This window comes from Petaurus breviceps, unplaced genomic scaffold (genome assembly GCF_028583685.1).
Source record: "Petaurus breviceps papuanus isolate PSGF00001 unplaced genomic scaffold, PetGlider_PUasm1.0 90903, whole genome shotgun sequence".
Taxonomy (NCBI): Eukaryota; Metazoa; Chordata; class Mammalia; order Diprotodontia; family Petauridae; genus Petaurus; species Petaurus breviceps.
Genome location: NW_027187376.1, coordinates 1,158,273 through 1,166,476, shown reverse-complemented (window position 1 = coordinate 1,166,476; position 8,204 = coordinate 1,158,273). Strand labels below are relative to the sequence as shown.

The 8,204-nt window shown below is 42.1% G+C and overlaps 1 long non-coding RNA gene across 1 annotated transcript in view; it reads left to right on the top strand.

Annotated features, from left to right (window-relative positions):
• Positions 1 to 6,480: 6,480 nt before the first annotated feature.
• Positions 6,481 to 8,204, top strand: part of LOC138151559 (uncharacterized) — a 31,802-nt gene continuing 30,078 nt past the window's right edge. Inside the window, exons 1-2 of the long non-coding RNA XR_011165858.1 lie at positions 6,481 to 6,824; positions 7,295 to 7,368. This is a non-coding gene — a long non-coding RNA (uncharacterized lncRNA). The remainder of the gene's footprint in view (positions 6,825 to 7,294; positions 7,369 to 8,204) is intronic.

The window sequence follows — 8,204 nt, the reverse complement described above, 5'->3', positions numbered from 1 at the left end:
TATGACATAAATTGTTATCCTTATGGATTTACTGGAGTCAGGGGGTTTTGCCATTGTGTTTGGTCATTTTCAGTCATATCCTACTCCTCATGACCCCATTTAGGGTTTTCTTGGCAAAGATACTAAAGTGGTTTGCCATTTCCTTCTCCAGCTCATTTTACAGATGAGGAAACTGAGGCAAACGGGATTAAGTGACTTGCCCAGGGTCACACAGTCAGATTTGACCTCAGGAAGATGAGTCTTCCTGACTCTAGTCCTGGCCCTCTATCCACCACCCTGGAGTCTCGGAGAGCTGGATTCAAATCCAGCTTCCAGAACTTACTAGTTATGTGACCCTGGGCAAATCACTTAATCTCTGTTTGTCTCCAGTTTCCTAATATGTAAAATGGGGACAACATCCCTGTTGTTGTGAGGATAAAATGAGATAATAAGTATAAAGTATTCAGCAGCACAGTGCTTAGCACATAGTAAACACTATATAAATGTTGGCTATTATTATTATTTAAATAACTATTAGCTTGTCTAATGAGCAAAATCTTGTCAGTTTCTTGCAGAAAATGATTCCTGAGATATTTACACCTTCATACCTCCAAAAGAATCAACATAATATTTTCCCCAAACTGTCTCCAATATCACAGAAGCATATTGAAGATACAGCCCTCCTCTGCCAGGTAAGAATGTTCTGAACAGGATGTGGAGGATAGTGATCTTTAAACCCACAGACAAGTAGAGAAGAATGAAATAGACTACATCTGCTTGAGGGCCAAATACCTGGATGAAAAGCAAAGAGTTTAATTTATAGATCTAGAAAACCTCAGAAATCATCTAATTCAACTCCCTCATTTTACAGCTAAGAAAAAAAATCAAGCCCAGAGAAGCTGTCCAGGGTCATATGAATGATGAACAAGGATTCAAATCCAGATTCAAATTCAGTGCCCTTTCCCCTACACCATTCCATGAAGTCAATAAGCCAAATGTTCCCCATTTTTCATCTACTTGAAAACATATAGACCAGATTAACAATAATGATTGAGCATTATTTTTTCTTCACTGTTTATCCAAACACAGCATTATATAAACAACAGAAAATTCATGGAATCTCCATGATTCACAATAAGACTTCACTGGCCACCAGCCTCCATTTGTCATCCTATCTGTCCCCCTCTCAAAGATTAGCCATTAAATTCAAAGTGGGGAGAATTAAAGAAAATCACACACACACACACACACACACACACACACACACACACACACACCAGACTGTCAGGGGTCCTAGTGGCAGAGACAGAGCTGTAACCTTAGGGTGCAGAAAATATCTTCCTTGAAGGGAGAAAAATCTATGACCTCTAGTCTGTCCGCTGGCATCAACATTCAGAAGACACTGAAAGCTCATTGTGCATTTGAGTATGTGCGTGCCTATGTACTCTGCCAATTCAGCCATTCTATTTAAAGAAGAAAAAACAAACACACTCCTTTAGCCTCCTGAACCTCACCTCCTTCCATTCCAGATGTGGTGGAGTGTGCCAAAAAGAATCCAACTGCTTCTGCCTAGAGACCTTGTCTTCAAACTCAAGCCATCTTCTGGGAACCAGGTCCCCTCTAGATGGGGAGAAGACAAGACAAGATAAGAAGACAAGACAGTATGTTCTCTTCCCCCAAAAGATTTACATAGGTGAAATGTAGTTAAAATGAATGTCTGAAAGGCAGCCTTTACATAGAAAAGAGGTCACAGATGAGGCAAGATTTGACCCAAGAGAAAAGGCAGTTTTAAGTGGTAATTTTTGTATCTGGGGCAAGCAGCATAAATAAATAAATTTAATTTTAAAAAATCAATTTTTAAGATTAATTAAGATGATTTGGTGGGGATAAATGAGAGTGGGACTGGCATGGGGTAAGCTTATATACTAAAGTAAAGGTAAGAGGATTGAGAAGTACCATTTATTAATTTCCAAATTTAATTATTTGTTTCTATCTGCTGAAGGACCAAAAATGCTTCCCATGCATGTCCTTTAAATTTCCATACCCTGGGGCATGCCCTAAGCATTCCACCCTATAGCTATGGGGTCAATCAATCAATTAATCAACGTTTATAAAGCATTTACTATGTGTCAGGAACTGTGTTAAGTGCTGAGGGATACAAAAAGAGGCAAATGAGTCCCTGCCTTCAAGGAGTTTATAATCTAATGGGGGAGACATGCAAACAATTATATACAAAGCAATTTATATACAGGATAAATAGGAAATAATGAAAAGAGAAAAAGCTCTGGAAATCAGATGGATGAAAGAAGGTGGGATTTTAGTTGAAGCTTAATTGGGACTCTAGTCTGTCCACTGGCATCAACATTCAGAACACACTGAAGGCTTATTGTGCATGTGAGTATGTGCGTGCTAGTCATGATATCATTATTCTGAATACTAAAAATTACATTTCATGGTATCATGCAATTAAAAGTGTCAAAATTTGGAGGCACTGAAATACTTTGATCTCTCTCTGTCTCTCTCTTGTCTCTCTTTGTCTTTCTTTATCTCTCTCTGTTTCTCTGGCTGTCTCTCTGTGTCTCTGTCTCTCTGTGTCTCTCTGTGTCTCTGTCTCTGTGTGTGTCGCTGTCTCTGTTTCTGTGTCTCTTTCTCTCTGTGTCTCTGTCTCTGTCTCTGTTTGTCTCTGTCTATCTGTCTCTGTCTCTGTCTCTGTCTCTCTCACACACACACACACACACATACCATTCGCACTCCAAGGAGCCAAGGGGGGGCGGGGAGAGTCATTCCAACAACATCCGCCATACTGCCTTCTGCTCCTGGGGATCTGTTTTCATGGATCTCCCCAGTTGGTGAGCACAGCTTGGTCACCCAGAACTAATCCTGTCTGTTAAGAGTAGCTTCACCACAAGCCCCTCTGGAGGCTGTGTATGCTTTGCAGTTTGTGTTTTCCTTTTCTCCTGTCTGTACTGCCTTGCATGAGCAACTGTGTTGGTATTTAGACAGGGGATCACCCACTCAGCTGCCAATCCCAACCCTGGCTCTCCTCAGACCCTCTGAGCTGTACATATGCCTCCAGCTGCTCCCTGCTGGTGGTTTGTGGGGGCTTGGAGTTGGAGGAAGGGGCAGTGATGGACAACCAGCTCTGCTATGCTATCTGCCTCCTAACCCCTTGGAACGTATCCACCGAGGAGGAGGGAAGGGTTGGCTACAGGACTGAGAAACATGTCAGGTTGCCTTCCCATGCCATGCTTTTATCCTCACGGAAAAAAAATAAAAATGTGTGCATGGGAGTACTAGCACATGGCTGGTCAAGGCCAGGCCAGTTCCAGTGCTGTGTGCACAGATGGGGTTCAGGGCACAGTCACAGGAAGGTTTAAAATGTAAGTGTCAGGACCAACCTCATGTTGGAAGCACCAAATTACAATGTATTCAAAGCAGATAAGCTTGGATGAATCCCAGTTCTGCAAACAAGTAACTTCTCTCTCAGACCCATTTGAAATGGTTCCCTCTTTTGTAAAATGGGGGCATTAGAACACCAGCCAAGGAGTAGGAGCCATAGTCTTCACTGAAAAGACCTGAGAAGAAAATGGAAGGGGAAAGCTTAATTGACCCTGACCTATCAACCATACAGAAGGCTCTAAAAGAGCCGGGGAGGTTTTTTCTATAAATAACAAGAAAGCAGGAATATCTTCATCAAGGAATAATAGGTCTGTTGATGAAATATTTCATCTTATATCTATTTGACTGGGAAGTCTGTGAAATGGAACAGTTCTCGATGAAGGAAAACATCTTGACATTTTTTATCCTATCTTTTTCATTGTTCCTTTCTCTCTTCTTCCAGGGAAACCATATCATGCACAGAGTAATTGTTTCTATTTTGATCTGAAACCCTGAGGGTCTTCCCCTCTCAAAATGACTTTTTAACTAGGTAAAACAAGTCATTCTTTGCCTCATTTCTCACCTAGCCTTAATCACTGAATGGGCATTGCCTCCAACAAACTGAAACCTGGGAAAGGCTTTAGCTTAAAAAGGCTTAAAAAGTCTCTCATTGCATCCAGGGTCATCTCCAGTTATCCTGATCTATACCTTGGTACTGGACCCAGATGACTCCAGAGGGGAGACTGAGACTGGTGACTTTGCATAGCTCTTCCTCACTTAAATTCACTTGCAAGTCAAGACATCACCTTCCTGATGTCATCGGTCATCTTTGAGAATGAAGGACAAACAAAACAACATCAGGCAAACCAGAGCCAGACCCAGGCCAAAGAAATAGAGAATTTTAGAACTAGAAGGGAGATTATCTGGTCCAATATGGGAATAGCTTTGTCTACCATGGCCCCGTGATCATCTTTCCTGACTTCCTTTCATTTCAGTACCTTTGACTCTTCTCCCTTTTATCCATAAGTCGGATCCAGGCAAGATCTGATCAAATTAATTTACACTAAGGCATGGAGGACTTGATGCTCTCGGCATCACTTGGTTGGGGTTAGCATTCCTCTTAACTGACTATAGGAAGTCAGTCTAAGAAGGTAGTCAGCTATCAAGAGGCCAATCTTGCATAAATTCAAATACAATCACTTGGACACACACTCCTCGGCCACAATAGGAGCAGCATAGCTAGAGAAATCCAGAGCACAGGTTCCTATTGACTGATAAAACTTTCATGGCACCATTTCTTTTTCATCAACTCCCCCTTCTACTAGAAGCAGTTAATCTAGGGCTTTATTAACCACTAGCAGGGACACCTTTGATACTGGTTATCTGCTTAGAACTCTATACTGTTCCTACTTCCTCTCTTAAAGCTTAAATATTTTGGCCACATAATGAGAAGACAGGACTAATTGGAAAAGACCTTGATGTTGGAAAAGATTGAAGGCAAAAGGAGAAGGGAACAGCAGAGAATACGATTGATAGTGTCATAGAAGCAATGAACATGAGCTTAGACAGACTTTGGGAGATAATGGAAGCTAGATGGGCCTGGAGTCCACAAGATCAGGAAGAGTTAGACACAGCTGAACAACAACAACACACTGTCTTATCTTCTCAAAGAGTTAGTTAATTGTTCTAGTTGCCAGAAATGAATATCCAAGGGTTTGGGTTTTTTTTTTTCCCAAACTTGTTAAACACCCTTGAACTACCACTGGTTCTCCTGTATGCATTTGTGTATTCTTTCTGAACAAAGACCTCAAGTATAGGACCCCCAAGAGACACGTCTTATCCCATTGTTCCTGAGAAAGGAGAGACCCCTGACCAGTAGGAAAAGAGAAAAAGTCTGAAGAAGATAGTCAAATAAGTACAAATCTATATTTTAGCATGAACCCCCATGATTATCATTTTTAATCGGAATGGAACAATTTTCCAGTCCACTTTAAAGAAGCAAAGCTCCTTCTCAATATCTCCTTGTCCCTATAGATATTGTAACTTTTAGTATTACTTGAAATTTGCATATAATAGTAAAATTTAAAGACTAGTTTGGGTAGAAGCAGCCCTAAATCACAAACTTTTATCAAATACAAACTATTTTCCATTGAGGGAACCATATTCTTTCCCAGAAAAACATGACTTTTAAAAATATACACAATGTATGAATACAAGATAAGATTTTCAAATGAATTTTACATGATTTCATGACACATCGCAGGAACACTTGCTTTTTAAAACAAGAATGAAGGAAACATTCACAAAAGTCCTCTTATGACTCATCAAGGCATGAAAGTAGAGGCCCTAGAACAAAGCCCAGGCTTTGGCATGTCCTACCGAGCTGAAAACACTTTTAATATGACATCATTGTGTGTCTGTCACCCAGAAGTATCCTAACTCAATCTGGAAGGGCTCATCACCAGAAGGTTGACCACTGGGTGGCCAGCTCTGAGTGTTTTTGGTCACAGTAACTTGTAAGGAACATCTACACAGATGTGGAAAGGCAATAATAGAAACTAGTGGAGAGAGTACCTACCCTGATGAAATCAGTAGAAGGAAGGAAGGTAAAGGCTCTATAAACCCAAAAGAATGAATCTCTACTGGTGGATCCCTCAATGGTGCATAAGGGAAATGCATTTCTATTGCCACTCAAATCACACCCTCTTAAGAAACTTCCTTTTCTGCCCTAAACTATCAATTACTTCTAGCATCACGATCCTATTTCTTGAATAAGATTCTTGAACATATCCCCACTCTCCCCTCTCTACAAACTCCAATGAAGGCTAACCAGGAGCCAGATGGCAGGTATCAAGATAGTGCCAAGGCTGTGGTTTTTAAAAGACCTTTTCAGAAGTAGAACATTGATGAATAGTCCCATCCAACCTAGTTGGAATCAAAGGATCTAAGTTCTGCTATTTATTTCCTGTGTGACATCATTTCTCCCCTTGCTGGCCTCAAGTTTTCTCATCTTTAAAATGAGGGGATTGGACTAGATCGTCTATAAGTCAAGTCAAATCAAGTGAATAAATATTTATTGGTTACTACGTGCCAGGAATTATGCTAAGTACTGGGAATACACATACAAGCGATGAAGATATATGGTCCTTGACTACAAGAAGTTAATAGGGTAAAGGCGAAACATAAATGGGAGTTGAAAAGGAGGAAGGGGGAGGCAGTTCAGAGAGTCAAGGGTAGAGACAATAGAGGAAAAGTGTATATTTTTGGCCTGGGCACTTCCTCGAAACTGAAGGTTCCTGGAGGAATTCACTAATGAGAAGACAGCAAGGATGAATAGATCTTCCAGGATGAGCAGATTGCTGGAGGATGCAAGAGAATCCCAGATATTCAGAAACAGAACAGGAAGAGGAGTGAAAGCCTCTGATAGACCTAAATCTATGATCCATTGATGACCAAAGAAAAGAAAGGTAAGTAGAGACCATGATGTGGTGGTTCATTACTCCTTCCCACAGGATTGAACAAACCCCATTCATTTCCCACTGGCAACCTTTCTGTGCTCCCTTCTTTGGCATGCCCAACCTCCTATCTACAGGAGATCCACAGAGGGCAGTGTCCTTCTCTTCCAATATATAGAAGAGGGCAGAATGAGGTGGGGGACAATGAGCTGGGGTGGGGGGAGAACAGGAAACACTTGGAGGACATGAGAGCTGAGATTCCAAGTTCAGTAGCATGAATTAAAAACCCTCTTAACCTCCAAGGTCAAGGGGTCACCATCTGGAAGTAGAAAATCACCACCAATAAATTGTTGTGGGCTGGAGTGTTGAAACCTAGTTAGTACCAATGGATTTCCACAGAGACTTAGCCCTGCTCCCAAGAGCAAACTGGACCCTTGCTTGATTTTGCTGCCCCTCTTCTCTTTCCCATTCATTTTCCAAAGGAGAAACGGGCTTTGGACTGTGATAGAGCTGGGGACAAGCTGCAGCTGCACTCACACATCAGACCAAACTTTAGGTACTGTGACTTCTTTCTTGTTCTCATTCCAGAGGCAGGAAGTTGTGTGGGAAGAGAGTCCAGGCTAGAACGGGCAGGACTCCAGGTGATTGTCTGAACCTCCAGCAGACTCCTCACTAACTAGGGAAATTCATTTCCCCAGCTCTTGCCTCCATTTACCCTCCTAGGAGATCTTTCTGAAGTTAATGCAATAAACATGTATTAGGTGTCCACTATGTGCCATGCACCAGACAGTCTCTGTTCTCAGAGAACGTCCAGTCACCACCAACCCAAACTGCTGAGAGACCTCAGTAGTGTCCAGGAAAATCTGTTTCAGATGTTGCCCACAAAGGAGTGCTAAGTGACTTCCTTCTGTGACCACCAGGCTTTACATGGTCTCTGGAGTCCTCCAAGCCCCTTGTCCCAGCATGAATAGGGCAAGGTCTGAGGCTAACGACATCCTGACAATGAGCCTGTTCTGCTAGGCTGAATACATTCCGATCTCCCACGTCCAGTAGGGATGGGGGTGTGTTGCACAGAGGAAAGGTCATTAAGGCAGACGGTTTATGTTTTCCTAAGCCAGCATTCCTCACAAACAGCTGTGTTTATACAAAGCTTAAGGAAGAGAGAGACACCAGAGAAAGGGCAGTGTCCTGGGCATGACATCATCATGTCCCGTCTGTTCTCCACTCCCACCATCAGCCCCACTTGACTGGTTCAAATCAATTTGTGCAGGTGACAGTGTCCAACATCCCTGTACAGAGAGTGCGTGTTTGTGTGTGTGTGTGCGTATACGTGTGTATGTGGGGGGTGAGTGTGTGTGTATGTGTGAGGGTGTGTGTATGAGTGTGTGTGAG